Here is a 15,173-nt window from a genome sequence, read left to right on the forward strand (position 1 = left end):
ATGGGGTCATCGGTAATTGATCTAACCCTCGCTTCCAAGCTTTGTGTGATCATTTGACTCAAGAGTAGAATAATTAGGTCCCAGGTAATTTACATACCTCTCTAAACTTATCAAAATCATCTCATCTTTTATTCTCTTTTTTTTTTCTTTTTTTTTTATATTATTGAAGGGAAGAGAGAGGGGAACATACTTGTGAAGAAGTGCAATGTCTTGTGTGGCTTGAATGTAGAGATCTAGTCCAATGTATACCAATTCCCATGGCTTGAAAATTGAGTCCGGTTTAGGTCCTATAAAAATTAGAGAAAACGTTAGATCATCTGAATATCCATCGAATAGGGACTTGGGGGATTGTTGAGTTAGCTCACAGTCTTTCCAGACTTTGGTTCTGTTGTCAAGCATAATCTAAAGTCATAAGAGTGTTAATCCAAATCAAATAAACCGTTAGAATAAGAACATAATCCCCTGCTAGTTTTGACTCAATATAAAAAATGTGACTCGATAAAAATGTCAAAATTATTGATGTAAAAAGTGGAAAAAGGTCTCAAGTCAACAAAATAGAAAGTAGCATTAGTATAGGATGGAAAATCCTTCCCCCCAGACTTAAATCACACCGTCCTCGGTGGGAAAAAAGAAAGAGTTGAGGATTAAAAATCATAAGGAAAAGTATAGAGTTTAAGAACAATGTCACCTTGATAGAATGTGTTGTGTCGAATCTTAGACAGTTTATAGTTGCCCAAAAATTGTCTTAGAATTCGGCTGTGGAATGAAAATGTGGTGACTAACCGTTTGTACTTCCTTTGGTTGCTTGACATCGAGTATGAACTAGGCTAAGTTCATTCGAATTCTATTTTGTATATCTCTAAATGCATCCTCCTTGAAACAAAAACCTAAAACCATCAATAAAAATGAGAAAACAAAAATAATAAAAACATACCGAAATGAAAGAATGGTGATGGTAGGTGGTGAGAATGGTGGTGGTTTGGAGTAGTCTCGCGGTACACGGATGAATGGTCGCGGACATAAGCAGCAAGTACGGTGGGGTACGGTACGCGGTACGCAGGATATGGTACACGGTACGTGGGATGTGGGACATGGCATTTGCTATGGTCGGTATGGCTGGTGGGGAATCTCGGCATCAATCACTCAAGGATGGTGATGATCCTTCGCCTTCGGCTTGCATCGGTCAGGTTGAACATGGCCAGTCATTAGGTGGTGCTTGCCACTAGTCATAGTGTGCATTGCCAATCCATTGACTTCTTCTTCCTTATTTTTTTTGTTGTTTTTTTTTTTTATGAAAACGTGAAACTAAAATGCAAAAATATTAAAAGTAAAAGAAAATAAATCCTAAAAATAAAAGCTTACTAGACATGGGTTGCCTCCCAAGAAGCGCGCTTGTTTAATGTCGTTGGTTCGACGTTAGCTTGCTTTCTCAAGCAGGGTGAGGAGAGTCGGTTGTCCTTAGACAAGCTCTCTTGTATCTTTCTCCAATGTAGGCATCAGGTGGCTCTCTTGCATAATCTTCTTCTCTACATCTTCGAGTTGGTTGGTTAGCAGGTTGTTGGTACTTGTGGATGCAGAATGGTCGAACTGCTTCAGCTTGTCTATGTTAGGATCCATCGGCTCTTCATCTAATGAGTTGGTTGGCCATAGCTTCGGCTTAGAGATAGTCGGATATGACTTCTTCTTGTTGATGTTAGCAAAGGTTGTCCTCTTTGACTTGTGGTCGATGATAGCTCCAACAGTAGCTAGGAATGGTCTTCCTAAAATCAGAGGTCTCTCGGTCTTGTCTTCCATCTCTAAGATGTGAAAATCGGTAGGGACTATGCAGTCTCCTACTACAAGTTGTAGGTCTCGAACAAATCCGTTGGGAACCTTCTGTGATGAGTCTCCAAAGACTAAGCTGAGGTTGGATGGCGATATGTCTCGCAATCCTAGTGTATCGGCTACACTTCTTGACATAACATTAACATTAGTACCAGAATCACAAAGAGAGTTAGAGAATTCAATGCCTGTTATGGAGCATGAGCAAACAAAACGTCATGGGTCTTCAGCTTTAGGTAGTCTCCTTAAGGGGTAGTGGCTTGCGGTTTCTTCATCAAATGGACATGTCATACGAATAACATCTTCATAAGAGTCATAGAGTGGTACCATAGGCTTGGCGTCACGGTAAGGGAGGGCTGGTACGACTGAAATAGCATTGCAATATCCTTTAGGATTCTCTTCGGGTTTTCCCGGAAGTACACCAACTTGGCGTGGAACAGCATTAGCGGTTTGAGCGACTTGAGTTTCAAGCTTCTTGACATGGATAGAAATGCTTTCAAACTTCCCATTCAGTTTGGTATAGATGTTATCCATCTTTGAGTTGATCGACGTAGGCATTATCTTGAGAGGTAGGCGCTTGGGCTGGTCCGGTTTGGAAAGGCGGCTTGTTGTTGTTGAATTGGGCTCTCGTCTGAAAGTTATTGTTGTTGTTTCCACCGAAGTTTTTTCCTTGAAAGCGGTTAGCTTGCTGAGGATAGCTCTGATCTTGGGGATTCTCCACATTTGGGTTCCTATAAGAAAGGTTAGAAGTATTTCTAAAATTGTTGTTGAAGTTGTTGTTGTACCCTCGGTTTTGGTAGTATCCTTGAGCACCAACATAGTTGAATTCTTCTTCTTGGTCATAAGAATCGTCTTGGAAAGGCTCCATGTTTCCATTGTTAATAGTCTCACAAGAGTTGACTCCACGTTGTTGGTTCCTTAGAAGTTGGTTCATCATGTTCTTGAGGTCAGAAATCTCCTTAGCGTCGGAATTGCTAGAACGGATGGTTCTATCAAAATCGGTGCAAGTGTTGCTGCTACTTGCAGCAAGGTTGTCAATGAGAGCTCGTCCTTCTTGAACGGTCTTCGTAGTGAAATCTCCATTGCTGGCCGTGTCGAGTGATAGTTGATACTTAGGGTGTAATCCTCTATAGAAGGTACTTAAGAGGTTACCTTGAGCAAAACCATGATGGGGGCAGTCACGTTCATAGTCCTTGAAACGTTCCCATGCTTTATAAAATTTTTTGACCGGTCCTTGTTGAAAACTTTGCAGCTTGGTGCGAAGAGAGTTGGATCTCGACTTGGTGTAGAAGTGGTTGAGAAAGGCTAACTTGTATCCTTCCCAGCTAGTAAGGATCCAGGAGGTAAAGACTTTAACTATCTATGAGCCTAGTCGGCTAGAGAGAACGGAAAAAGCTTACACTTCAAGTAATCTTCGGGAATTCCATAGGTTCTTGTTGTAGAGCACATTTCTTCAGAGAGATCAATGTGGTCCATCGGAAGTTCGGTAGTTAGGCCATGGAACTTATTTTTGTTTCACCAAACCAATAATTTTAGGTTTAATCTCGTAATCACGTCGTGGAGGATGAGTGATAGGGATAGCAGCACGGTCTTGAACGAATTGGTTAGGAGCATTATAATCGGCTATGGTATGGTTAGGTGCAGCACGTCTTAGAGGGTGCACATAAGCAGGTTGTCTTCCGCCAACTTGAGGTAGTGGTGGATTAGCGACGAGAGCAGGCTGGTGAGGAGGAACATCGAGGTTGTCTTCCACGCCTAGAGGATTAGCATCAAGAGGAGCTTGTTGATGGTCTCGGCCTACTTCAGGGTCGAGTTGCGGATCAGCGGCTACAAGGTTGGGGTTACCACCTTGTGCAAGAATTGGTTCTCCTTGCTCGTTGAGGGCAGGAGGTATCAGCGGTTGGTCGAGGTTAAGGAGACCTTGGTCCTGGTTCCTTTCTTCGGCCATGAGTTGTTGTCTTCGAAGCTTCCTAATTTCATGTTCTAGTCGATCAATGTCTTGAATTGGAGATACGGTTCCGGAGGGTTGACTCCTAGTCATGCACTACAAAATTCAAAAACATAAACTAAAAGGGAAAATAGAGGTTATCGAAAAACAAGAAAATTGAAATTAAAATTGAAAAATTCAAAAGAAAAATTCAAAGTATCTTAGAAGAAACTTCGTATCAAATTTAATGGACATCTAGTTACTCCCCGGCAACGGCGCCAAAAAGCTTTGATGTGTTTAGAATTTCACTCCAAATCTTTTACCTGAAAAGAATACGCAACGACTGAAAGTGTACAGTTAATCAGTATAGTATTTTAGGATCGATCCCACAGAAAGTAATAGCAAACACAAATTGAATTAAAAGAGAAGAAACTATGGCTAAGACTAAAGAAGAGAAGAAACTATGGCTAAGACCTAATAACTATTGCAAATAAATAAAAGTAAATAAAAGTGGTTTAAAACTATAAGACTAAGGCGTTGGGCGTTTTGGGAGTCATCTCAGGGTTTTCATGGTTCTAAGCAATATTAAGTGTAAGATCTAACAAGTAAATCCTAATTTTCGGTCTAGGTTCTCAACTACGAAACACTAATGAACTAACAAGCTATTCTCATAGAATGAAAGTCTAAAGTCTTCACACCCCATTACTCAACTTTCGCAGGCAACTACGCTTGTCAACCAGCTAGTTAAACAAGTTCGATACATTCACCAAACTTCGTAACTCAACTTACGCAGGTTACGAGCAAGGTTTTGGTATAACACTAGTTCAGAGAAGTAGGATAACACGGTTAGCGCTCCCGTTCTCTAGATCAGTACTTGGTGATCAATCCAAGCATAAGCATTAAGATAAAGATGTCCCAAAAGAACTCTGTAATAAAACCGAAAATAATATCTAACAACCTAATTGAAGCGAACCATTAATTCCTCTTGAATCACCCCATAAAACCCAACAAAGTAAGCTACTCGCTCATGATGCAAAGAAACGAAATTGATATTATAAAGTATAGCATCAAAAAGGAATCAGATAACAAAAAGGGGTTGAAAGGAAACTTCTCTATTTGTCACAAAACTAATTTGATCGCAAAAGCAATGATAATATGAAAGAAATAAGAGTAGAGATTTGGTGTCTTCGGCGATGGCGTCTAAGAGGAGGTGAGAGAGGACGAGCTTCAACGGCGGTAGAGGAGTCTCTGTTCGTCTCTAGGTCGGCTGCTGGTGGCGTGGATGAAGAACTTAGAGGGACAAAGGAAGCACACCCCAAAACCCTAGGGCTGAAGAGTATTTATAGGATTTTGTTTAGGGTTAGGGTTTTGTAAGGGTAGAAACATCTTCTTTTCTTAAGTGCAGGACAAGAGACGGCGTGAGAGGCTTCTGGACCGTGGAAAAACCTTGGACTGGGCCGTGGTGCTGGTCATTATTTTTTGATAAAATTATATAAGAAAATCATGAATTAGTCAGAATTAATTCGTAACAAAAAAAGCCATAAATATTGAAATGACTATTCTGTGACAAATCAGTTACGATATACGCATGACTAAACCGTGGCTAAGCAGCTACGAAAACCCACGAAATACAAAAATCATATTGTATAGCCACGAATCGTGACTAAACACGATTTTTTTTGGTGACCAAACCTGACTATTTTATCATATAGCCACTATTTTTTTTATCTCAGCCACTAAAATTTTTGTGCCTATACATATTTTTTTACTAGTGGTATCTATTCACATGAATTCTAAAATACTAATCATTATTTAACTTTAATGTTTCACTATAAATATTTTATTTTATTCACTAGAACTTGTATTTGTTTAATAATTATTTATGGTTTTCATTATTTATAATGTTCAAAGTATACCTTTTTAAATATATTACATGTATTTTGGTATTTTTTGGTGAGTAAAATACTCTTTTACTCGTTTAGGTGTTACCGAAGTAGATTGTTCTGACTTCTGAGCGTTTTACTATTTTGTGATTGTTCATTAATTTTGAAATTTTCTTTAATTTTTTAAACCAAAACCTCTTGGTGCAGCATGCCAATGTGAAACTTAGATCAACTAGATAATTCGAGAAGAAGTACAAAGGAACCGGTTCTTGTTATGAAAACTCTCAAGAGATTTAACACAAGGTACAAAAAAAAAAGTCTCTTTAAGTAATTCTTATTTAAAACTGTGTTTGAAAGAAGCAATGCATGGCCTTTTTATATAAGAAAACTCTTTCTCAAGGATATATCTAATAACCGGTTTTCGGATGTTAGGCGGGAATGGATTGACGAACACAAATACAAAACGAGCTTATTATATATTATGATTGGATAAAAGTTCAGAGAACATAACATAAATACACACAAATGTCACACTTGGTACATAACATAAATATAAAAGGTTATTTTAAGCATTTTTCTTGCAGTGGCAGTGTTTGTCCGATCATTCAATAACCATGTCGCAAACTGGAAGAGAACCGTATTTTTCTATATAAAACACTTACGACATCATAACCATTAATTAAAAAATTATAAATATTTTTACAAACACATTCGTTTTCAACCAGTAAATCAATCGTTTAAATTTTTAATCATGCTTGAAACCAGTCATCCCTTAAATGAAAAGTCGTCCACAGTCATGATGAGCACATAACCGAAGTAAAGCGGCATCAACTAGGTTTTAGATAAAAAAAACAGATGTGGTTATGTTATTGCTTTGTTGTTTCTCCTATATTAATTAGTGGGATTGTATCACCCACGTCTCCATATACGTTTCTTAGTGGTTAATTTAGTAGTTAGTTTCTTTTCTTCTTAACCAAAGGAATATGAAGAAAATATTGTTAAAAAACTAGTTCTCTTGTTTTGTTCTTATGAGCAATTCTCCTTGGCTCTCAGCTTATGTATATATGTATATTCTCTCACTCTCTAACTCTGATCTCTAGGAACCGGTTTTAGAATGTTAGGCGGGAATGGATTGACGAACACAAATACAAAATGATTATATTATATATGATGATTGAAATAAAAGTACACAGAAGATGAGATTACATTTGAGAGGGGGCAAGCAATGTTAAGCTTTGCCCTTAATGTTTTTTATTTGGAAGCAAAAGAACTTGAACATAATAAACACACGCAAATGTCATGTCCTCACACCGAAAGGGAACAATAGTCACACTTGGTAATTACATAATGAGGTTATTTTTAAGCCTTTTTGTAGCAGTGGCAGTGACTGTCAGTTCCCTCAACAACCGCCCAGTAGACTGGAGGAGTACCGTATGTTGCTACGCAACACGTACAACATTGAGCATTTGTTGTACCGTGGGCCGACGGGCACTCGCCAAGGAACACACGTGAAGCGGCCGTAAGACATCCACCAGCACCACAGGTTTGAGCCTCAGTATTAAGGATTCCTAGATGTTGACATATTAATTCGTCAGCAGAAGATACTTAAGAGGCAACTGCAAAGTACAATATATAGATGAGATCAACTTTGTAAAACTAATATTATACCAGTTGAAGCCATCAGGAGAACAACCAAGAGAACAGTAAAGCTGACGGAGTTGATGAGGTTCTTTGCCATTTCTTTTCTTCTATGCTTTGCCTTCGCTGAAACTTGTTCTTTTTGTTTTTCTTTTGGATTAGCTTCAAACTTTGATGGTTTAAATTCGTAGGTGTGGTCATCTATTTATAGTCAAAATTTTGCAACTTTGTTATATTTGTTTAATCACTTCTCTCTTCTTTCTGATTTTCCCAAGTTCATAATGTCGCCACAATTATGCACGGCCGTCTTTGTTATCCTCTTTTTTTAATCATGCACTTGTCTTTAAAAAATCAACTTAAAAGAAGGTCATCTCTGTAGAAATTGTTTTTTATGTTCATTTTTCTTTAGTTTGAAATAACTATTGTTTAAAATTGATATCGTTGTGAGTAAGCAGGAATCTTGGCAATTCTTTAATCCAACAATGATAACGATTTTCCCTCATCAGNCCCCACACCGAAAGGGAACAAAAGTCACACTTGGTAATTACATAATGAGGTTATTTTTAAGCCTTTTTGTAGCAGTGGCAGTGACTGTCAGTTCCCTCAACAACCGCCCAGCAGACTGGAGGAGTACCGTATGTGGCTACGCAACACGTACAACATTGAGCATTTGTTGTACCGTGGGCCGACGGGCACTCGCCAAGGAACACACGTGAAGCGGCCGTAAGACATCCACCAGCACCACAGGTTTGAGCCTCAGTATTAAGGATTCTTAGATGTTGACATATTCGTCAGCAGAAGATACTTAAGAGGCAACTGCAAAGTACAATATATAGATGAGATCAACTTTGTAAAACTAATATTATACCAGTTGAAGCCATCAGGAGAACAACCAAGAGAACAGTAAAGCTGAAGGAGTTGATGAGGGTTCTTTGCCATTTCTTTTCTTCTTTGCTTTGCTTTCGCTGAAACTTGTTCTTTTGGTTTTCTTTGCTTTCGCTGAAACTTGTTCTTTTGGTTTTCTTTTGGTTTAAATTCGTAGGTGCATGTGGTCATCTATTTATGGTCAAAATTTTGCAACTTTGTTATATTTGTTTAATCACTTCTCTCTTCTTTCTGATTTTCCCAAGTTCATAATGTCGCCACAATTATGCACGGCCGTCTTTGTTATCCTCTTTTTTTAATCATGCACTTGTCTTTAAAAAATCAACTTAAAAGAAGGTCATCTCTGTAGAAATTGTTTTTTATGTTCATTTTTCTTTAGTTTGAAATAACTATTGTTTAAAATTGAGATAGTTGTGAGTAAGCAGGAATCTTGGCAATTCTTTAATCCAACAGTGAAAACGATTTTCCTTCATTAGTTCATTAATTAACTTTAGGGTTTTAGCTACGAGAGTATAATTGTAATAAATGATATATCTATCTTACGCGCATATATTTATATATAAAAGTGTTAACTACGAATTACCCCGTAATACAATAGATACATAATATTATCTAAATCTGTTTAATTTGATATTTCAAATATTAATAATGTTTAAAAATAGAAAATGAGGATTTCACTCATATAATATGTATCGTTGGATTAATAATATTATAAACTTTTATTAATACCGATTCAAAAATGTCATTGGAAACAAGGTTTATGTTAAATGTCATTGGTCTTAAGATCATTTATATATATTTTTAAATAAAAATAAATATAAAACTAAAAAATTCTTTTAAATATATTTTTTCTAGGTCACTTTCAAAAATACTCCTTCATCTTGTCGATTTTCAAAAATATCTCTTTTTTAATATATAAACAAATGCTAAACCCCAAATACTAAACTCTACCCACTTAAAATTATACGCTAAATGTAAAATAGAGAATTTGTACATAAAAGAAAGTTCTAAATTAAGTTAACATATTATAATTGTTTAAAAAAGGCAAAAAATAAAAATGTTTAAAAAATGTATTTTTGAAAAGGGGTATCTCAGAAAGGGAATTTCTAACAAAATTTCATTAAATAATTATTAGTTTTCAAATTAAAAATTCAATTGCTCTCTCTCTTATTAATTATGGACAAAAATTATTTATTAGTTTTTTCGAAAAATTGTTAAATAATGAGAACTTTAAAACTAGGATTTGATATGAAACCATATTAGTTTGTTTTTAGTTATTATATTCAAAAGATATTGTTAATACTTAAAACTATAGTATACATCAAAAAACAAAAATAGTCTAATCTTTTAAGAGGAATTCCTCAAAATATCACATTTCAAGTTTTTTTTTTCTTAAAATACTACACTTAATATTTTTTTCCCATAATATCACAAAAGTGTTATTTTCAAAAAATATCGGCAGCACAAAAAACAAAATCGACTTTAAAAGTGTAGAATATTTTTTTTATATATATTTGGATTGACAAATTTAGTTTTTAGGGTATAGTTTTTAAGAAGTTGGGTTTAAGAAGTTGTCTTGTGTCTACGGACATCCGGTACAAAACTAACGACATCATTCATGGGAGTATTTGGAAGCTTTGTCTCATTTTCGAAATGAATCTTAGCTTCTCCTAGGTGATTTTAATGAGATCATTTCCAACCAGGAAAAACTAAGTGGCCCCCTACGAGAGGAAAGGACCTTTAGGGACTTCAGACATATGATCTCCATGTGTGATTTAATGGATATAAGATCACGAGGTGATAAGTTCTCTTGGGTTGGGGAACGTTATTCACATACAGTGAAATGTTGTCTCGATCGAGCGATGATTAACACTGTAGGGACTGCAAGCTTTCCAAACGCAGAAGCACAATTTCTCGACTTTGGTGGTTCAGATCACAAACCGGTGCTATTAAGGTTAAATCTCACTCAACCATATCGAAGAACAGTTTTTCAATTTGACAAAAGACCATGTGAGATTCCATCATTTTAGGAGGTTGTACAACAAAGTTGGTGAAATGATGATGAGAATACAGATATATCAATCACAAGAAGAATTAGTCGTTGTCTTCAAGCTATGGCCCAACTCAAACACCAATCCAATCTAAATGCTTATATTCGAATTAAGACACTTCAACGACAGCTTAATACAACAATGGAGAGTATGAACTGTAATGCCCGTTTACGAATTCCACAATTGCAGGATGAACTTACAAAAGCATATATAGATGAAAAACAAGAGGATCTCAAAATACCATCAGTTCCATAGCTGATGCTAATGGGAACATTTTCACCAGTTCAACAGAGATTGGAGATCACGCAGAGCAATACTTAAAGATATGTTCACATCAACTGGACATCAAGTTTCCTCACAGGACTTTGCTGACTTTGTCCCATCTGTAACAAATGAAACTAATGCTGATTTGATTATAGACTTCTCAGATCAGGAAATATATGATGTTGTTTGTTTAATCGGGGAACACAAAACTCCTGGAGCAGATGGTTTAACGGCTAGATTTTACAAACAATGCTGGGAAACGGTGGGCAACCATGTCATTCATGAAGTAAAAACATTCTTTGAAACATCTACAATGAAACCGAGCATCAATCATACAAACATTTGTCTGATACCAGAGACACTGTTAGATTACCGTCCTATAGCTCTATGCAATGTACTATATAAGATCATATCTAAGTGTCTAGTCAAACGGCTTAAATCCCATCTCAATGGCATAGTATCTAATGCACAAGCTGCTTTTATTCCGGGTAGATGTATCCAAGATAATGTCCTAATAGCACATGAAGTAATGCACTCATTGAAGGTCCGGAAAAGAGATCCTAAAACATACATGGCAGTCAAAACCGATGTTAGCAAAGTTTATGACAGAGTGGAGTGGAACTTCCTGGAAACCACAATGAGATTATTTGGATTCTGCGACAAATGGATTAATTGGATGATGGCGGTTGTGAAGTCAGTTTGTAACGCCCTGACCACCACCTCTCAGTGGCCCCATGTCCAATCCCAGTCCATGAGCCCACTTTCCTTAATGGGCCTCACGTCCCCTCACTAGGCTCGTGAGCCCATCCATATATGACGGCCGGTTTGCTATGTCTCGGAGGCTTTTAAAGACTTGTTACCGTCCCTACAAATCACCACATGATCTTTCCCTGTGTTTTGTCCTCACTCGCACAGTTCCCACAGTCACATCCCGAAAGGTCACCCATCCTCAGACTACTCCAGCTCAAACAAGATTAACTCTAGAGTACTCTCAGGACCCTTGACCGAAAAGATAAGTGCACTTTGGTGACATAGGTGTCCAAATCAATTCTTTTAAACCTCTCCACAAGTCTCTGAAACTGGAGTGTCAAAATTCAGCCCCACTAACAAACCGAACCGTCCTCGTTGCGCACCAAGACCGTCACCCCCTGAAGGTGTTAGTCCACTTGACTCCACACTCGTCTGGGTTCAGCTCTGATACAAATTGTAACTTCCCGACCGCCACCTCTTAGTGGACCCCATGTCCAATCCCAGTCCATGGACCCACCTTCCTTAATGGGCTTCACGTCCTCTCACTAGAGGCCCCTAAGGCCATCCATATCCGACGGCCAGTTTGCTACGTCCGGGAGGCTTTTAAAGACTTGTTACCGTCCCTACAAATCACCACATGATCTTTCACTGTGTTTTGTCCTCACTCACACAGTTCCGACAGTCACTTCCTGGAAGGTCACCCATCCTAAGACTACTCTAGCACAAGCACGCTTAACTCTGGAGTTCTCTCAGGACCCTTGACTGAAAAGATAAGTGCACTTTGGTGACATAGGTGGCCAAATCAATTCTTTTCAACCTCTCCGCAAGTCTCTGAAACCGGGGTGTCACACTATTCAGTATTAAGTTCTTATAAATGGAGCTCCATATGGTTTTATACATCCAACAAGAGGTATTCGACAGGGTGACCCTTTGTCACCGTACCTAATTATCCTCTGTTCTAATAAGACATCTCCAATTTGCTGATGATTCCCTCTTCTTTTGTCATGCAAATAAAAAGAATTGTCAAGCTTTAAAGGATGTTTTCGATGTTTATGAGCATTATTCAGGTCAGAAAATAAACACAAATAAGTCCACAATAACATATGGTTCATGAGTATATGGTTCATCACAAGTGCGCTTAAAAAATGTTCTTGGCATATCAAGCCATGGTGGCGGTGGCAAGTATCTAGGATTACCAGAACAATTTGGTCGTAAAAAGAAAGAAATGTTTGAATATATCTTGGAGCGGGTGAAGAATAGAACTTCAAACTGTAGCTCAAGATATCTCTCTCGGCTGGTAAAGAGATCATGCTTAAATTTGTTGCTTTAGCGATGCCAGTGTATGCGATGTCATATTTAAAATTATCAAAAGGGGTTATGGCGGACATTGAATCTCTCCTCATGAATTTCTTGTGGGAGAAAGGTGAAAATCACCGAGGAATTCCCTGGGTTGCGTGGACAAAGTGACAACTCTCAAAAAATGAAGGCGGCTTAGGTTTCAGAGATTTGGATAAGTTTAACGATGCTCTACTTGCAAAACATGTATGGCGCCTAATTCATAATCCAAATTCGCTGCTTGCCCGTATTATGAAAGCCAGGTACTTCAAAGATGAGTCAATATTAGACGCTAAACCCCGGAAGAACCAATCTTATGGGTGGTCTTCACTACTCATTGGTCTCAAGCTTATCAAAAAAGGATCACGTTTTATCATTGGAGATGGTAAGTATATTCGAATAGGAACGGATAATGTCATTGATTCTCATCCACCATGCCCAATAACCTCACAACCTAACATCCAAACTTTTAAACTCGAAGATTTAATTGCCACAAACGGTTTGTTTCGGTTTTTGGATTCTTAAAGAATATAAAACATGATTGTTTCTGAGGACATGGAACCTCTCCAACAACTAAATCTTTTAATGGTTGAAAAAACTGACACCCTCATTTGGAACTACACAACAACATGCATCTATATTGTCAAATCTGGTTACTGGTTTGTAACCCATGTTCCAACGGCCATTGTCCCCCCACCTATCCCACCTCACGGTTCTCCTCAGTTAAAAATGAAAATTTGGAAGCTATAAGTGATTCCAAAAATAAAACACTTTCTCTGGAGAGTTGCCTCGAGACCCCTTCCTACAACTACTAGACTAGTCTCACGGGGAATGAATATTGACCCAATATGTCAAAGGTGTAATCGAGAAGAAGAAACTATCCTACATGCTCTATTCACCTGTCCCTTTGCAAAGATGACTTGGCATATGTCAGATGACTCTTTATTCAACCGAATCCAGTTTGGCTTGGATGCAGAGACCAACATTTATAATCGAATATTCACTAGAAGACGAGACTCACAGTTTAACTTCTCTACTACCATTTTGGACATTATGGAGAATATGGAAGGCAAGAAATAACAAAGTATTCAATGGCTTACGAGAGAGTTCCTCTAAAACAATCTTATTGGCTCAAGACGAGACAATGAGTTGGATTCATATTCTTAACAATTCAATACTCTCAAACCAAAATTCCAATCAACCTACACGGGCATCATGGACACCTCTGGATCCCTCTTTGGTAAAATGTAATTTAGATGCAAGTTTTAAAATGTGATTTCAACAGCAACTGGTGGATGGATTATTAGGAACTATCAAGGAGCACCATTAGGATGGGGAGCAGCAAACTTACATAATGCGGCATCAGTTCTTTTCGCAGAATCAAAGGCAGTCTTACTAGAAATGCAGCAGACATGGGTTAGGGGTTACACAGATGTGATTTTTGAAGGTGATTGCGAGGGCTTGATCAAAGCACTAACCGGAAGGACTAAGGCAATAACAAATTTTCTGTTGGATATCCAATTCTGGGCTTCAAAATTCAATTCCATCTCTTTTAAGTTTACCAAAAGAATTCATAATAATGTTGCTCATTGTTTAGCTAAGAAAGGCTCTCTTGTAATGGATTATTATGCGGAATCTGTAACACTACCTCAATGGTTACAAGAAACTCTTTGTAATAACCAAATTTAAGTAATATAAAGTTCTTTTGCGTAAAAAAAAGGTGAGTAAAATACTCTTTTACTCGTTTAGGTGTTACCAAAGTAGAGTGTTCTGAGCGTTTTACTGTTTTATAGTTGTTCTTTTAATTTTGAGTTTTTAAAAAAATTTAAAAACCAAAACCTCTTGGTGCAGTATGCCAATGTGAAACCTAGATCAACTAGGTAATTCGAGAAGAACTACAAAGGAACCGCTTCTTGTTATGAAAACTCTCTAAGAGATTTAATACTCACCTTAAAAAAAGTCTCTTAAAGTAATTCTTATTTAAAACTGTGTTTGAAAGAAGCACGTGGCCCGATATATCTAATAACCGGTTTTAGAATGTTAGGCGGGAATGGATTGACGGACACAAATACAAAATGATTATATTATATATGATGAATGAAATAAAAGTGCACAGAAGATAAGATTACATTTGAGAAGGGGGCAAGCAATGGTAAGCTTTGCCCTTAATGTTTTTTATTTGGAAGCAAAAGAACTTGAACATAAACACACGCAAATGTCATGTCCTCACACCGAAAGGGAACAAAAGTCACACTTGGTAATTACATAATGAGGTTATTTTTAAGCCTTTTTGTAGCAGTGGCAGTGACGGTCAGTTCCCTCAACAACCGCCCAGCAGACTGGAGGAGTACCGAATGTGGCTACGCAACACGTACAACATTGAGCATTTGTTGTACCGTGGGCCGACGGGCACTCGCCAAGGAACACACGTGAAGCGGCCGTAAGACATCCACCAGCACCACAGGTTTGAGCCTCAGTATTATGGATTCCTAGATGTTGACATATTCGTCAGCAGAAGATACTTAAGAGGCAACTGCAAAGTAAAATATATAGATGAGATCAACTTTGTAAAACTAATATTATACCAGTTAAAGCCATCAGGAGAACAACCAAGCAAAC

Source organism: Camelina sativa, chromosome 6, assembly GCF_000633955.1.
Source record: "Camelina sativa cultivar DH55 chromosome 6, Cs, whole genome shotgun sequence".
In the NCBI taxonomy this organism is placed as follows: Eukaryota; Viridiplantae; Streptophyta; class Magnoliopsida; order Brassicales; family Brassicaceae; genus Camelina; species Camelina sativa.